Source organism: Lynx canadensis, chromosome D1, assembly GCF_007474595.2.
Source record: "Lynx canadensis isolate LIC74 chromosome D1, mLynCan4.pri.v2, whole genome shotgun sequence".
Classification (NCBI taxonomy): Eukaryota; Metazoa; Chordata; class Mammalia; order Carnivora; family Felidae; genus Lynx; species Lynx canadensis.
This window is the reverse complement of record NC_044312.2, coordinates 84,702,898-84,721,252: the sequence shown is the minus strand read 5'-3', so window position 1 is coordinate 84,721,252 and position 18,355 is coordinate 84,702,898. Positions and strand designations below refer to the sequence as shown.

Sequence of the window (18,355 nt, the reverse complement as noted above, 5' to 3'; positions counted from 1 at the left end):
TTCAACTTAGGTCATGATCTCATGGTTTCATGAGTTTGAGTCCCACATCAGGCTCCACACTGAGAGTGCAGAGCCTTCTTAGGATTCTCTGTCTTCCTCTCTCTGCCTTCCCCAACTTGCACTGTCTTTGTGTCTCTCAAAATAAATAAATAAACTTAAAAAAAAAGAACAGGCTTAGTGATAGAAATTTGGGGTACAACTTATGGAATGTTTAATCAGGAAGAAAATACAGAATTTTTACTAAATACTTATTATGTACTGGGCATAGTACTAGGCATTTTCATATGTTACCTCATTTATTCTTCACAATAACTCTATAAAAGAAGAATTAACATTCTGAGAGATTTGTTGGTTCATGGGTCTCAAACTGGCAGCTCACGGGCTGAGCATCTGTGTTTTATTTGGCCTGCATGGTGCTTTAAAAGTCAGAAGATTTCACATAAAAATACAGGTTTCTGGCTTCTCTGGAAAAATCAGAAGATTTGGCAACAGCAAACTTACATTCCTGCAACCTAGAATTGTGTGGTAACTTTCCTCTTTAGATTGGACATGAACTTTGGCACATTGCCCACCACTCCTTATTTGTGTTGAAACTTCCAGATTAATTAATTGAATTATCTGCTAAGTATTTTAATTTGCAGCTCTGATCTATGACCTCTTATTTTATAGATGAATAAATTAAGTCATGGAGAAATCAGATGACTTGTACAAAATTTCACAGCTAGATAATGCCAAAGTCAGCCTTAGGACTTAAGTCCTAGGCTTCTGCATCATGGTATCTATGAAATGTGAAAGTTGATTACTATAAATTTTATGATAATCAAAGCAGGGTGGTGCTGGCTTAAAAACTGAAAAATACATCAGAACAAAATAGAATCCAGAAATTAAACCGCACATATACGGTCAACTGATTTTCAACAAATGTGCCAAGGCAATACAATGGGGAGAGGAAAATCTTTTCAACAAGTGGTGCTTGAACAACTGGGCTAAACACATGGAAAAAAGTAACATCAACCCCTACCTCTCACTCTACACACAAATTAATTCAAGATGGATCATGAAATGTAAAAGCTAAAATTATAAAGCTTCTCGAAGCAAACATAGGAGCCTGCCTTTGTGACTTGGAAAAAGCAAAAATTTATTGGAGAGGAAACAATATGCAACAACCATAACATAAAATGAGTATTTAGAAGAATGGATGCACTTCTTGTCTGAGAGAAGAGGGTCAGGAGTGCTTAGTATGGGGATATGAGAAACCTGAGGCATTGAAGAAGCAGCAAGAGGTAAATAAAAAGTGTTGGCAGAACTACGGTGAGAGGTTAGGATATTCTGACTCTTTCCCAAGGCTCCAATAACAGCCTATTTAATTTGGGTCTATAAAGTTTATTTGGAAACTTACTAAAAGCCTCTTCTCTTAGGCTTCAGGAAACTAATGATTCAGATTACTGAAGCTATTTCTTTTTAAAATTTTGAACCTCTCAGAGTCTGTCTTTAATTCTCTGTCTATGTTCTGAATCTTTTTTTCCTCCCCAGTCTTTGTCACACCAGGGTTTCTGGCCTTGGCCACCAAACTCTGTTAAGGCAATAGCTCCACACAGCGTTGGTTTAAAACAACCCTGTGTGTATAATGCAGTGGAATCTGCACTCAGAAACACCATAGTCTTTTTTTCCTGATTGGATCAGTTTGTGACATACAAAAAAAGGTGAGTACAAAGTCGAATGAGGTTGTTTTTCATTTCCCCCTTGCCATTTGGATACCCCTTTTCAGCCGTGTGAGCAGACATTGGGTTTCCTAATGGTGCAAGTTTCCTCTTTTCCCTCCTGAAATGTTCACTTTAGTGAATTATTGTATTCTTGATTCCTTTGTGGCAACTGTTCGTTTTTCTGTGTCATATAAGAGATTAAAAGTAGAGTTATTCCAAACTAATATGAGAAAAGCAGACAAATACAGAGAACAAACTGGTGGTTGCCTGAAGGGAGGTAGGTGAGGGGATGGGTGAAATAAAGGGAATAGGTACAAAATTCCCATAATAAAATGACTAAATCACATAGATGATAAGTATGGCATAGGGAGTATAGTCAAAAATATTGTAATAAGGCTGTGTGGTGACAGATGGTAACTACACTTATCATGGTAAGCATTGAGTAATATATAGAATTGTCAAATCAAATGTTGTACACCTGAAACTAACATCACATTGTATGTTAATTATACTTCAATTAAAAAAAATTAAAAAAGAGTAGAGTTCTTTTTGGATTTGGTGCTCTGCTTCTGAAAAAGTATATTAACAAAAACTTATTTTTAAAATTTTTTTGTTCTCCTATTGCTTCGAAAATATACTAGTTTTTTTTTTTTTAGTAGAACAAATCTACCATTTCCACTTATAAGCCACCTTCTGTTTTCTTAATATAATTTCTTGTTCTGATCCTAAATTTGCTCTCTTTATTGTCTGTTCCTTAGATGTTATCATTTCTGTGTTTATTATGCCTTGAAGATTTTTTCCCTGTCTTTTATGCCCTGAAGGTTAGTGAATATTTGAATTTGGGCAGCAAGATGATGACCACCATATAATCTTCTTTTCAACTTCATTTCCTTTTTTAATTACTTTTTTGAAGATGGAAACTTACCTTAGTTCCTTGGAGGAACTAGAACAGCCAAATGGGAGTTCAGCTCCTAGGGGAAAAAGAATGTAAGAACACAGAATAGCACACTTGGCATGTGTATGTTCCCGAAACAGCCTTGTGCACAGCTCACCTGCTATCTTCACAAAACGGCTCTTAGCTGTGGTCATGTAAAATATGTCTTCTGATGAACAACTTAGAAGGTACAAAACCAGCTGTGTACTGTCAGCCTTTTCTCATCGTAGAAAAGGTTGAAGAAAACATGAACTGTATAAGCAAGGACTATGGATCTAACACAGTGACATTTAAATGCTGGAACTTTCTGTAGGGAGGGTTTCTGTGTCTGTTGATGCTTGTGTCTTCTATTTGAGCTCTTCTATAGAGCTACTATTACTGTTGTCATTTGAAGTCACAGAACAGCTTAGGATGTCAAGGAAAATGCAGATGACACTTAGGAGGAACTTGTGAATTTGCAAACAGAAGCAGACCAAGCAGCAAATATAGCTGCTACCCTCCCTCAAAATTTCTCCAGGTTCTGTTCTCCCTCAGTATCTAAGACATTGTTCCCTAGTTTTGATAAGGTGATATACTATACTTCTTTCTTTATTATATATTTTTAAATATTAAGATAATATCACAGAAAATTTGGAAAACAGGAAATGATTAATAAGCAAAAAGTATTACCTATGAATTTGCAGTGGGTTGCAGGCTCTGTAATACTGAGTACTTTAGACACAGTTTGCCATTTTGTCATGACAACTGCTATGAGGTTTGGTATTATCCTTGTGTTACAGATGGGGCTGAGAAAATCAAATAACATGAATGAGTTCTGCCACTGGTCAAGCACAGGAACTGACATCAAAAGCAAGTCTGTTGGGCACTGAAGCACATGTGCTTTCTTCTCTTGCTGGGCTTCCTCATGGCTTGTTGGTCCAAGAGTAAGTGAATATGCTGACTTCTATGGTTACGAGTGAGGACAGTTAGATACATGAAGCTGACTTTCTGGGAGTTGCAGCAAAGATGCCTTGACCTTTTTCTGAGCAGGGGATGATAACATGATGGAAGGAAAGTTCTGGGAAGATGAATGTCTCATGCCATTATGCAAGATGGACTGGGAAAGAGTGACTAGATGCAAGAACGCTAGGTGGGGAGGCTGTGGCTGTGATCCAGGTATGACTCCATAAGGGTCTCAGCTAAGAGTTTTATTACTTTACACAGTTTTCACTTTCTCTTTAGAGGTCACTGCAGTTTTCACAAGGATAATATTTCTCTGAGACATACCATTTTGGATCTACTTTGGTTCCAATTTTTTTTTTCTAATATGTTCTCTGGCCTTAGGGTGACCGCAAGTGAAATACAGTCTCTTAGCCACTCTTTTTTTTTTTTTTTTTAATTCCTTGATCCCACTCATCCTTTAAGCCTGTTCAGGTCACTAATTAGAACACAAGAGACTCCTTTTTAGCATAGGCTGAGCCCCTCGTCCTCAGCCTGATAAGCCCTTTGTAGTTGGAGGTGGAAGTGTTTGGGGACTACCAAAGGAAGTTATTTTCTATTATGACTGAGACCCAGTGTCTATGTTGCCTTGGAAATTGTATAACAGAGCTTGGTTCCTTTCACTGGGGGTCTGGGTCCTGGGCATCCTCTCTGCCATCCCCAACCACTCTTCCTGGCATTGCTGTATGGTATCAACTGGATGCCTCTGGGAGCTCAGGGCTGCAGCAGGCTAGCAGAATCCCCTCCTATTTCTCTCCTTTCCAGACTCTAATTCAGAAGCCCCATTTACCTGCAGAGAATGGCAGGTTGTCTGTCCGCTGGCAGCCTGAAGCTATACTTTTTCTGTCTGGTTGTATCAGTGCTCATTATTTGCTGTTCTGTTTAGCTGAGTATTATGCGGAAACTTTGAGATGTTGTGGGGAATCAGCCAAGTCTTAACATATCTAGGAGTTGCCGATTCCACACAGCTGTTTCCCAGCTTCACATTGGTTAGAGCCCACAAGCCCAAGTGCCTGCATCTCATCGGAAACATGAACGTTAGGTTGAAAATATCTTATACATTTGGTAAAGTATGAAGTTCCAGTCAGACTACATCTCTTCGTTGCTCTTCATACAGTCTCCCTTTTCTGCCACCATTGACTGCTAATGTTTTATCGAGGTGGAATCAGATATATTAAAGTAAGAATCATAGAAATTTGGGGAGGAAAACAGTATCCCTTTGAAATGCCTTTTAGGAACTTATAAATCTCTATTCTTTGCAAGTAGCCTTCTCTTCCTCCTCCTCCTTTTCCTCCTCCTTCTCTTTCTCCTTCTCCTTCATGGATTCTATGCCTTACCACATGACTGCCCTCTGGCATAATTATAGGGTCCCCTGAAAGTCTTCAAATTCTGGAGACACTGAAAAAATCCCATATTTTACAATTCCTTGCCCATTATATTATAAATGAAGCCAGTAAAGTTAGCTCCCTCTAGAGGTGTCCACTTGCAAATGTTCATCTACCAGGTGAGCTGGGGATTGGAAGCTACCAGAATTGATGCTACTGAAGGCAGAATCCTCATCTCCAACAACTTTGGGGAATCCCAGAGTGGTATCTGATGGGCATGGATTCAAATGAGTTAGCAGGAGATATAGCAGATGTAGGGCTGAAAGTAAGCAAGACTGATATGCCCATTTCAACATGTAAGGAAAAAATACTGCTCATTCCCTGTCCAATTCTAAGGTCTGGTTCCCCCTCCAGTGTCAATGCCTCCATATACAAAATTTACCCCAGACATAGGAATTAAGTGAAGGTTTTGGAAAAGAGTTTCATTAAGTCTTCAGGAAGATGGACTTTTGCCCTTGGGTCTAGGGCTTAGTTACAGTATGTGTTTTTTTCTATCATGATGGTCTAGATGTAGGAGACACATGCACACAAACACTTTAATACATAAAACTGTCCAACTTGGAAAAAGGAATCTTGATTCCTTCATTCCTGAAAAAAGAGGTTCAGTTACCAGTGCTCCCAGCTTAGTCTGCTCAAGTAATTACAATGAACATCAGTATCATTCTCTGACTAATGCCAGTCTCAGTCACCATTCTGGGTCCGGTTCTTTCCAAATACACACTTCTGAGAGGACCAAATATGAGCTTAGTGAGGAGAAGTAAAATTGTTGAAAGGAAAACACTGAGGGTATGGCCCAAGCATATCAAAATGAACAAAGTAAGCAAGTGACTTAGCTTATGAGACACTTTCTCTGTTTCTTCTTTTCACATACATGTGAATAGGCACTTGGGTCTTGGTCTCACTGTCATGTTGTCATTATGGAAGTTTCTTTTGTTATTTGCTCTGAAATATGATTTGACTTCTCATCAGTAGAAGGAACTTCAGTGGGGTTAGGTTATAGACAGAAAGGTCCCTCTACCAGGTGGCTCATTTGGTCTGTACCGGTCCTCCAAGAGACCCAGCCCAAACTCATATCATGGCCACCTTCCTGGTGACTAACTTTATACTGGGCCTCTAATATGGCTAGCAAATAGGCTTCCCCTTATTTTCTGGCTGTAATTGACTAGGAGTGACTGTGTGGTATGATATTCGGAGAAAAATTCTGAAACTACGTCCAGGCTCAGAGCAAATGAATTCATGGTTGATATGAAATTCCTGTCATAAGCACAGGTCAAGGGTAGCGTTAGCTTAGATGTCAAGTATTCACCATCCTAGAACATCTTGTCCCTCTTTGAAATGACCTCTAGTACATGCTACATCTAGTTTCATATCCAGATTTTTCATTCAGTTGTTCTGTAAACTTACTAGGAACCCCCCAAAGTAATCGTGACAGCTACCACCTATATAGTGCTTATTATGTATTATTATGATCTAAACATTTTACATACATTTACTCTTCACTACAACCCTGTGAGGTATTTTATCACCTCTGTTTTAAAGGTTAGGAAACTGAGGCACAGAAAGTTTAAGAAAATTGTCGAGGTCATAATTGGTATGTGGCAGACTCAGAATTTAAACCCAGGCAGTATGGTCCCACATGTAAACACTACTCTGTGCTATTTCTCTTATTAGTGCAATAGTATTCTGATCTCTCCAAGGGACCTATCCCCTCACACACATCAAGGAGCCAACTTTAATAACTCTCTCTCTCTCCCTCCATTCCTCTCCTCTTTCTCCCTCTCCTCCTCTGTCTCCTTTTCTTTTCTCCGTCCCTCTTCCTTCTCCTCCTTTCCTCCCTCCCTCCTCCCTTTTCTTTTTAGAGAGAAGCAAAGAGATACATACAAACTACAAGACATCTCAACAATTGATTTCATTTTTTCCTGTTGGACTTCTATTAACACTACTTTCTAAGGCTCATGTTGTTCTAATGTTAAAGTGCATATAATAAGTTTATAAATTATATGAGAGTGAAAGGGGAAATGGTCTAATAAGGATAGATTCAGAATCCTGGGTAGAGAGAGGAGAGGAAAAGGGGAGTAAAATAAAAGAGCAGAGTCAAGGCAAAGTAATTGGGTAAGTAGTAGAATATTGCCATTTCTAGAATTAGACAATTTAGGTTATAAAATTAATTAATTGATCAATCAAGTATTTTGTGTCTACTACGTATCAGGCATAGAGCAGAGCACTGGAGATAAAACGGTGGTTAAGACATAGTTCCTTTATCTAAGAGCTGTATGTTTATCACAAGGAAATAAATATGTGGAAACAAACTAAACTTTATGAGTTAGCCTCCTGGTCCTGGCTTCTCTCTGCTCCCTGCCCATTCTTACCCTGGGAGGATGGGTGACTTTTTGGTCTGGAATTGCTTGTGTGGCTGAGTCCCTACTGGGATCTTCTTGGTGTCTGTCTGCCTGGAAAGAGCATGCATTCTGGTATGCTGTCTGGGCCAGGTTTAGTGGGATACATCCTGCCCCTGAGAACTAGGCATGTCATTTCCCATCTCTGTCTGTGACTAGCTGCATAAGGTGACTTTTTAGGTACAGTATTAATAAGACCATTTTTGCCACACATAGGCCATGTGTTCCTATCCAATTTTAAATAGCAATGAAGCTAACATTTTAGTTACCATCTGTACCCCTATTCCTAACTTTCAATTACATCTGAACTCACAGGGGCCTATTTTTTGGACATCCTCAAGCCTCAACAGCTTACATAATGCTCCTGGGATTTTAGTGAACCCCAGAAGTCCCTCATCTCCACCATTATAAAAATGGGCTGAGGAGATTGATTCAACCCCGGCCCAGCAATATCCTCACTGCCAAGGAGAAGCAAGTAATAGTTTATGATTCATGGACTGATTGGCAATCACTATCAGGATTACCAGAAATTCATCTGGAATGTTTTGTAAAGCTTAAAAAAAACATTTAGCATGTGTTTCACTGTTTTTAGTAGCTTGTCAACACCCTAGAAACTGAGTTTCTAGTTGACAAAACCCTGAGTATGAGTGTGCACTGAATTAGGGTAACACCCAGAGAGTGCATACTTGGTACATTGTAGAGGAGGGAAGGGCTGTCATAGCTTTTCTCACTGACTTGTCTTCTCTTTGTAAGCTCATTTGTCACTCAAGAAACATTTGGGGCATCATAATCATGGAGAAGTCCTCCCTGCTCCCCTATTGTTATTCCACAACACTCTGCGATATAATGCTGTGGCATAGGGTCCTGATTGTGTGTTATCTTGTCTACATTACCAGAGGGTAAACTCTCATAGGGAAGAAATTGTGGCATGTCCACCTTTGTGTTGGCCCTCAAGATGTAATTATAGAAAGGAAGAAACATGCTAATTTAGTTTGAAGCATCTTCAACCGGGATGGAAGTAGGTATCCAAAGGAGATAGGAGCAGAAGAGATAACCAGAACTTTGGAAAATGGACATCAAATGACAGAGGATAAAATGTATGGGTATGTGTGGGGGACAGAATCAGAATTTAATTCATTTTCTTCACCAGTTCAGGTCTGGCATTTGCTGAGTACAATATGTAGAATGAGAACACTGTGGCCAGTATGAACAAGTTAATTCCAGTAACAGTAGTGTTAGTTGTGATGAATCCACATGACTAAATGTACCAAACAAGAACCTCCAAGAACAGTAGGTATAGGTTTGGGCATGGGTATATGGCTATGGGATGTAAGAACTTGAAAAAGCTTTGGAGTGGAGGATGGTGTTAAAAAAGAAAGAAAAAGAAAGAAAGAAAGAAAGAAAGAAAGAAAGAAAGAAAGAAAGAAAGAAAGAAAACAAAAAAAACCAGCTCAAGATGGAGTCATTTGCCTCTCAAGACAGCAAACCAAGATTTAATTACAATTTCAACCTACCCCAGTAATGTGGCCTTTTAAAAGTCACTCTGAAATTTCCTGATCTGTGATGGTGAGGTCATCTGTGTGATAAATAAACAAACAAACCAACCAACAAACAAAAACCTCTGTCATGTCCTTCCCCTCCAAAAGGAGATGTCCTGGCCTGAACAACCCTTTTCTTTTCTCTTGCTAATTAATAGCTTCCTTGCCCCGCTGTCCTGCCTATAAAAACTTTCCATTTTGTACAACTCCTCAAAACACCTCTGTAAGCTCATTCATTATTTTTGCTGAATGGGATGCTACCTGATCATGATTGCTTAATAAAGCCAATTAGATCTTCAAATTTATTGGATTGAATTTTGTTTTTTTTTTTAACAATGGATGCCAGACCTATAAAGAGGGATGAAAAACTTAGGCTTTCTTAGCATGAAGAAAAACAGGAGTGGGTGGTAACAATGACTCTAAAATACATGAAGATTTATTCTGTGGGGCTGTAGAATCCACAAGGTATATGTGGCTTGATATGCTACTCTACAAACACTCTCAACATTTACCCTTGAGAGGGTTTAAGTGAAGTATTTTCACATCTATTTTGTAATACACATTATTGACTGAGTTAAAGAAGGGAATGGAAACTTGTGGTATATGGAACTTGATTTCGTTGGAACAGTTGAAATGACTGGCTGACTTAGTTGATTACAAAAAGGCATAATTTAGCTTGGGTGCTGAGCTACTGTGACCCAGGTAGATAGTAAATGGTTGATGCAGGTGATATGAAGGATTGAGTGATTATGAGAACTTTAAGGAAAAAAACAATCACCCAGTGTAAAAAGAGAAAAATAAATGGAAAATGAAAAATAAAAAACAGTGAAAACAAAAAATTAAATACCACCCACAAGGTAGTATTGTTAACATGCAAAGGACATCATAGTCTAGAAACTAAATTTTTATGATTATCAATGACTGCTTATGAGGTCATAGAAACTATAGGCTTATAAAACCTTCACATCTTAAGAATTATTTCCCTCAAGCAAATCGATAATCTCAGCAACTCCAAAATCCAATTATCAGAAAGTTGAGCCAATTTTATTCCCTTTGGCCTTGAGCAGTCACTGTTTCTTTGAGTGTATATTGTTGAGGCCTTTCTTCATCCCTCTGACAATGCTCCCTCATCATTGTCTCAGCCTGTTCCTTAACAATGGTCATTTATTGAGTGTACAACATATAGGCCTATGCTAAGTACTTGTGCTCATCAGTTTGTTAGTCTCCATATTGTGCTGTTGTTCGTGCATTTTACAGATTAGGAAAGTGAAGCTCAGAGAACTAAGAATTCATCCAACGAGAAGAAATTATCAAGGAGCTAAGCTGGATTCAAGCCTAAATCTATTTGACTCAGGATCTGTATTTCTAAAACATAAAATTATGCCACTCCCATACTTGGTCTCATGCCAGCACTTACAGGACGACTGCTTTCACTCTACCACAGCTAGATTCTGGAGGAAGCCAAAGGAGATGGACAGCCACTGATAGTGTCTGTTGCACTAAGCATCCGGGCAAGCACTTGGCATTATCTGAGTTTTAATGTCTTGCCAATCCGTTGGCTATAAAACAATATCTTATGGTGGTTTTATTCTCATTTCTCTGATTACTAATGAAGCTGACCCCTCTGGATACATCTGTTGCCCATTATTTGTGTTTCATGTGAAATGCCCATTTTTATCTTTGGCCCATGTTTTATTAGATGTTTTAAAATTTTTTTCTTACTTGTTTTTAGGACTTCTTTGTTCATTCTTAATATGTGGCAGAAAAAAACGAGCTGTTGATCAAACCTATTTTTCTTCCACAATGGGCATACAGCTACAGCTATATGGGCATACAGCTATTCCCATCCTCCTTCTCAGTTAGATGAGGTTGTGCCTGACTTGTGATGAATAGAATGTAGGAAGAAGCAAGGCATATCAGTTGTCAAGCCTGTCCCAGAAAAGCCTTCCTTGTGATCTGCTATTCTTTGTCTTCCTCTGTCTTCCAGTTAGGCACTGATGACCAGGTAGATCTTAGAAGCCAAGTATTGAAGATAGCAGAGCCTTCCGCAGCCTCGGGTTCCTGAATGACTGAGTTAAAGGAAACCTTCCCAAGCACAGACAAGAGTTTACATGAGCAAGAAATTAACTGCTTTTCTGTGATTCTACCTTGATTTCAAGATTTACCAGTTAAAGTAGTACCTGATCTTCATAGAGGATGCTGACCTTTTTCAAATTACATAAGGGGCAGATATCCTGGATTGGAACATATGGTTTATGCATATGGCAAAAATGGTCTCATTAATATTGCAACTAAAAAGTCACTTTATCTACTTAGTCATGGACAGAGCTGGAAGACTATAGGCCTGGTTCATAGGAGCAAGACATACCCCAATACATCTCTTCATGGCCCAGAGTGCAGATCAAAATACAGTTAACTTTTGATCAGTTTGGGGGTTAGGGGACCCAACCCTCCACGCAGTAGAAAATCCACATGTAACTTTTGACTCTTCAAAAACTTATATAGCCTAATGTTGACTGGAAGCTTTACCAATAACATAAACAGCTAACACATATTTTGTATGTTATATGTACAATAAACATAAGATATTGTAAGATATTGTAATATCTTACAATAAAATAAGCTAGGTAAAAGAAAATGTTAAGAAAATCATAAGGAAGATAAAATACATTTACAGTAGTGTACTGTATTTATTGAAAAGAATTTATGTGTAAGTGCACTTTGCTATTCAAACTCATGTTGTTCAAGGGTCAACTATATGTGTTTTTTCTAGGCAGACAATACCAAGAAGATCCTAGAAGAGGCTAAGCCACATAGGATGCAATTCCAAACTGAAAAGTCACTCTTTCCAGGAGAAGAGTGGGCAGTGGGCAGAGAGAAGCCAGGACCAGGAGACTAATTCTGATAGAGGTACGTCTAAAAACATTTAAAGATCAATACAGATAGAAAAGTAAAAACATTTTTTTTTTTTTTAGAACGGGATTATTAAGCTAAGATCATTAATGACAATAGTAGTTAGGAGTGTGGTCTTTGAAGTCACACATAACTGGATTCAAATCTGAATTTTGTCAGTTACTATTTGTGTGACCTTGGAAAGATTACTTGCTTTATTTCAGCCTCTGTTTCCACATCTGTGAAGTGAGAGTGACGTGGTATGTACATTGTTACAATTGTTTCAAGACTCAAATGAGGTTTAAAAAGTACAGGACACTTAGCACAGTATCTATACATGGTAGGAACTTCATGAATGGTGGCTATTATTATTTTCAGTTGTAGGTCAGTTCAAATGAGATAATATATGTGAAAAATATTTTGTAAATGAAAATACTCTGGCTATATGCTCTTGGAACACTTTTTCCTGCCTCCATAAAAAGCACTTTGACTCTTTCACAATCTAGTTGTTAGATTAGTCTTGCCTTACCAGCTGGTGGGCCTAGGACTCTGATGCAGACTGTGGTTCAAGAGGAGGGAGCAGGTATAAGTTGGACTCTGCTACATGTCAGGGCCCACAAGGACCATTGAGGACATCCAGGAGATAGTAGAAGAGAGGGGCAAAAATAGGTACTAGAACTAATAAGACTATATAATTGGTTACATTCCAGAATGTGTTGGTGTTGCCTTTGGAATGGGCCAATGAAAGCATGTGAAGATTTTTGAGGCATCAATGAAAAGAGCTTGGATCCCTAATTTTGGGCATGGACAGAAAGGGAAGCCTACCACACACCTTTGTCTACTTGTTTTCCTCTAACACCACACATTCAAATATAGATGTCTAGTGTCCAGCCAGGACCTGAATGGGGACCATCATTATAAATATTCTTTATTCTAACCCTAGCATCTAGCCCAGTACCAAGAAATGGTGAATCAATAGTATATGCTAAATCAGTACATTAATTTAAACATCAAAGACATTATGTGTTCACTTTGGTTGGACCCCTTGTTTCTTAAATATTCCTAGGGCAATCCTGAATGGCAAGAGCAGAGGCAATAGAGGAAAGCAAAGGACCACAGGGTTTTGTCACTTCAACCATCAAAACGAGAGAGATGCATGCCATAGTGAGAAAAAGAGCTATTCTAAAATAGAACTGGCTCTCATACAAGAGAGTGAGCTGTGGGCAGGGTAGAAGGGAGGTGGAGGTGGAGGCAGGGTGGCATCAAGCAGAAGCTGCATGACCATGAGTTGCATTGAGGACAGTGCAATAGAGGGATGCCTGCACAGAGTCAGAGCTGGACTGTATCACCATCCCCACCCCTGGCTGAAGCAGAATTAACTGTGGATGAGATTTTCTAAAAAAAAAAAAACCCTCATTCCTAGGCCCTCTACTTAGAAATTTTGATTTTTTTTTGAAGAAAAAAAATATTTTTTTCTTATTATTTTGAGAGAGAGAGAAAGTGTGAGTCAGGGAGGGACAAAGAGAGAGGGAGGGAGGGAGAATCCCAAGCAGGCTCTGTGCTGTCAGCGCTCTATCTCACCAACCCTGAGATCATGACCTGAGCTGAAGTCCAACGCTTCACCAACTGAGCCACCCAGATGCCCCGGAAACTTTGATTTAATAGATTTGAATTGTATCTAAACATCTTTGAGTTTTAATTAACATACAAAAAATGCACCCATTAAAGTGCAAAGGTTGATAAGTTTTAACATACATGCATGCACATACCTATCATAATCAAGACAGAACATTTACATAACTCCCAAAATTTCCCTTAGATTCTTTGTGGTCAGTTGTCCCTTTCCCAGTTCCAGGCCTCCAGTGATCTGCTTTTTGTCACTACAAATGAGTTTGCCTGATCTAGATTTGATATGTGGCATCTATAGGATGAACTGTGTTTTTTTTTTTTTTTTAATGTTTATTTTTTTTGAAAGAAAGAGGGAGAGACAGAGTGCAAGTGGGGCAGGGGCAGAGAGAGAGAGAGAGGGAGTCACAGAATCTGAAGCAGGCTCCAGGCTCTGAGCTGTCAGCACAGAGCCTGACACAGGGCTCGAACCCACAAGAGATCATGCCCTGAGCCAAAGTCAGATGCTCAACCAACTGAGCTACCCAAGTGCCTCTATAGTATGAACTCTTATGTGTCTGGCGTCTTTCCTTCAGCACAATGTTTTTGAGGTTCATTCATATTTCCAGGTGTATCAGTAGTTTGTTCTTTTTTTTGCTGTGTAATATTCTATTACATAGATATTCCACAATTTATTTATGCATTAATTCATTGATAGGTATATGTGTTGTTTTGAATTTTTGCCTGTGATGAATAATATTGCCATTAACGTTTCTATGCATGTCTTTGTGTGGACCTTTTCATTTCACTTGGTGAAAAACCTGGGAGTAGAATTATTACATTGTATAGTAAAATCTATATAGCTTTAAAAAACTATAAGATTGTTTCCCAAAGTAGTTGTATCAGTTACAATTCCTGCCAATAATATGTGGCAATTCCAGTTGCTCTACATTCTTGCCAATACATGGCCTTGTCATTCTTTCTAATTTTATCTATTTAATTAAGTATGTAGTAGAATCTTATTGTGGTTTTAATTTTTGTTTTTCTTATGACTAATTATGTTGAACATCTTTTTGTGTGCCTGTTAGCCATTTGCATATCCATTTTTCTGATGTGTCTTTCAATCTTTTGCCCATTTTTTATTGAATTGTCTTCTTGTTAAGTTTTAAAAGTCCTTCGTATATTCTGGGTACAAATCCTTTGTCAGATGTAAGTATTAGAAAATTTTATCCCTGTCACTGTCTTCCCTTTAAAATTTTCTTAATAGTGTTTATTATAGGCTGAATCAAATACACCCAAAATTTATATGTTGAAGTGTACTCCAAGTGCCTCAGAATGTGACAATATTTAGAGATAGGGTCTTTAAAGAAGTGATTAAATTAAAATGCAACAATTAGGGTAGATCCTATTCCAATTTGACTGGTGTCTGTACAAAAAGAGGAAATTTGGACATACGTGGAGACACCTAGAAGGCACGGATACAGAGGGAAGACCATGGAGGACACAGCAAGAAGGCAGCCATCTGCAAGCCAAGGAGAGAGGTCTCGGAAGAAATCAAAACTACTGACACCTTGATCTTGGCCTTCTAGCCTCGAGAACCGTGGGAAATAAACTTCTGTTTTTTAAGCCACCCGGTCTATGGTATTTTGTTATGGCAGTCATAGCAAACTAACATAATATCTTTCAAAGAATAAATGTTTTCAATTTTGATGAAGTCCAGTTTATTACTTTCTTTTTATATGGTTTGTGTTTGTTGTGCTCTACCTGTGAAATCTTTTTAAACCTCAAATTTGTAAAGATTTTCTCTTGTGTTATTTTCTAAAACTTTTAGTTTTAGCTTCCACCTTTTAGTTTCATAATCTACTGAGAATTAATTTTTGCATATGGTGTGAGGTAAAGGTGGAGTTTATTTTCTGTTTCAAGTGGATATTCAGTTGTTCTAGCACCATTTGTTGCAAAGACTACCTTTTCCCTATCCAATTACTTTGGAAATCAAGAGACCATACATGTGTGGGACTTCTTGGCTCTCTATTCTGTTCCATTGGTCTTTAACCAAGGGAGTGTTTTTTCATAAGCTTCATACGTGATCCTAATGCACAGCCGAATTTTGAAACCTCTAGGATGGATGATCTCTAAGAAACCTAACTCTTTAATTCTATGAGAGCTCACTCAACAAGTAACTGCCTCTGAGTCAACACTAAAAAGGCAGGAAATGATAAAATAGATGATCTCCAAGAATCTTAAAGTATTTGTCCTCTCCCTTGGCACTTGAAGTGACTCTGGACTCAAAGCAGGTATTGATTAAAAGAGATTCTCATGTAGGCATTGAGGAGGACACTTGTTGGGATAAGCACTCGCTGTTGTGTGGAAACCAATTTATCAATAAATTATATTAAAAACAAAGAGAGAGATTCTCATGTTAAGAACTGTTGTCCAATGGTGAAAACCAAATTTGGAGCACTTTTTTTTTTTTTTTTTTAATGTCTATTTAGTTTTGAGGGAGAGAGAAAGACAGAGTGTGGGTGGGGGAGGGGCAGAGAGAGAGGGAGACACAGAATCCAAAGCAGGCTTCAGGCTCTGAGCTGTCAGCACAGAGCCTGACACAGGGCTCAAACCCACGAACTCACGAGATCATGACCTGAGCCGAAGTGGGTTGCTTAACTGACTGAGCCACCCAGGCGCCCCAAGGGAGCACTCTTTTTTAGAAGCATCTGCTAAATGGCATTAGCGTTCATTCACAAGCATCTGTTAATTGTGGTATGTTGATACAAGCTAAAATGGATATTATTTAGACACAGAAAGATTTTATTCCACTTAATGTAAGAGGAGGAGCAAAACAAGTCCTGGAGATAGAGGCAGATCAACAGAGGAAGTAGGAGAAATCCTAGCTCAATGTCTACCATAGACTATAGTTTTAATGGATCTAGTATCCCCAGCATGTAGAATAGTATCGAACACATATTTGATGTTGGCTGGTTAAATGAATGTGCTAAGAAAACAAAGGAAAGGGGGTTAGAAAATTTATAACAGGATCAGAGTAATAAGGTATCCAGTCAATAATACAAATATGTAAAGAAAGGGTAACAATTTAATGATGTAGTTAAGAGCAGAATCATTAGAGTCTGAAGATTCTAGGTTCAAATCCTGACCATTTAACAACACTGACCTTGAGAAAGGTATTTAATTTCTCTAAGCATTACTTTCTTCAGTGAACATTAGGATAATGGGCATTTTTTGTTGTGAACACCAAACGAGCTAAGAATTATTTCTTTGTTTTTATTTGTAGCTATAAATTCCACCCGTTAAGGATAAGGATTGTGTTCATGACCTTATTTTAGAGCATCGAAAAATGCTGGGCACTTATTTCATAAATATTTGATAAATGAGTTACAAGATATGAAATACTTAATACTGTGTTTTGCGTGTAATCAGCCCATAGTTAATAATAGCCCATAGTTATTTTTCTTTTCATTGCATTGCAGGAAGGCCAATATTACAGTCAGCTAATTCCCCATTGGTGACAGAAGCTATCTGTTATAGAAACAAACAATCCAATTAGGACTGTGGCAGTTAATGTAGGTACAATTCATTAATGGTCCACCTCTTGATGGATATTTATAGGGTCACCAGCTTGAACTGTGTCATATGCAATTTTCATGCTGATATTTGAAATGGTCAATTATTGGTTCAAATGACATTTCTTTCAACAGGACATATTTCCATGGATGGCTGAACACTGATGAACACATTCCAAATAGAATTAGCACCACATCTTGTTTGTCTCCATTGTGGAATGTACATGAAGAGAGATATCAAAGTCTCTTCCCTAATGTATGTGTGGGCTCTAGTTTCCACAGTCATTAACAAAATTTAGAGCAAGCAGCCCATTCTGAAAGGCTAAATGGGAAGAAGCCTGCCTGTGAATAATAGCTGGTGGATTCTGAAGCCTCAACTGCTTTGCAATCTTGGCTCTCACTTTGTAATTATTTATTAGCCCTTAAATAATCAGATCGGAGGTAGAGAGCTCAGAAGCTTTGTAAATTCACATTACTCTTACCTAAAGGCACAAAACAGAATGTTTTCAGTGTGAATGTTTTCTTTGACAAGGTTGCACAAACATATTTTCAGTGAAATCAAAATATTTACATTCCATTCATTTTTTGTAAGTTAAACATTTGAGGATCTGCAATCCAAGGAGGGCCAAATGTTAAGCTCCATTATTCTAACAATTTATGGTGCATAGCATTTGCTGACACATACAATGGTTTTAAAGGAGTGGGCCTGCCTCACTGGTCAAGTGGGGTTGGGTAAAGCAGACCCTGAATGCTGGTTGAATAGACCCAAATGCTATGATTTGAGGGCTAGCAGAAGAACTTGGTAAAAATCTCAACCTGTTCTCTTCCCTTTCCCTTCTATACTCTTCTCAGTTTGGCTCAAGCACAAGAAATTCCTACCTTTATGTACACCTTGGCTTCAAACCTTTGAAATCTCCTACTGAAATACAGATATATTTTCTTAAAGAAGCTGGTATTTTTAAAATCACCAATTAATTATCCAATCACAGATAACACAATTTAGGTTTTTTTTTTTTAAAGGCATAGGCTTTGGGGTGCCTGGGTGGCTCAGTCGGTTGGGTGTCTGAGTTCGGCTCAGGTCATGATTTTGAGGTTTGTGAGTTCGAGCCCTGCGTGGGGCTCTGTGCTGACAGCTCAGAGCCTGGAGCCTGCTTAGATTCTGTGTCTCATTCTCTCTCTGCCCCTCCCCAACTTGTGCTCTTTGTCTCTCAAAAATAAATAAATGTAAAAAAAAATTTTTGTTTTGAAATTTATTGTCAAATTGGTTTCCATACAACACCCAGTGCTCATCCCAAAAGGTGCCCTCCTCAATACCCATCACCCACCCTCCCCTCGCTCCCACCCCCCAT

The 18,355-nt window shown here is 38.5% G+C and overlaps 1 long non-coding RNA gene across 1 annotated transcript; it reads left to right on the top strand.

The window, feature by feature from the left end:
* Positions 1-3,421: 3,421 nt before the first annotated feature.
* LOC115524970 lies at positions 3,422-13,247 on the top strand. The gene is made up of 3 exons (XR_003972273.1): positions 3,422-3,560; positions 11,708-11,844; positions 12,537-13,247. It is a non-coding gene; the product is annotated as an uncharacterized LOC115524970 (long non-coding RNA).
* Positions 13,248-18,355: the final 5,108 nt, after the last annotated feature.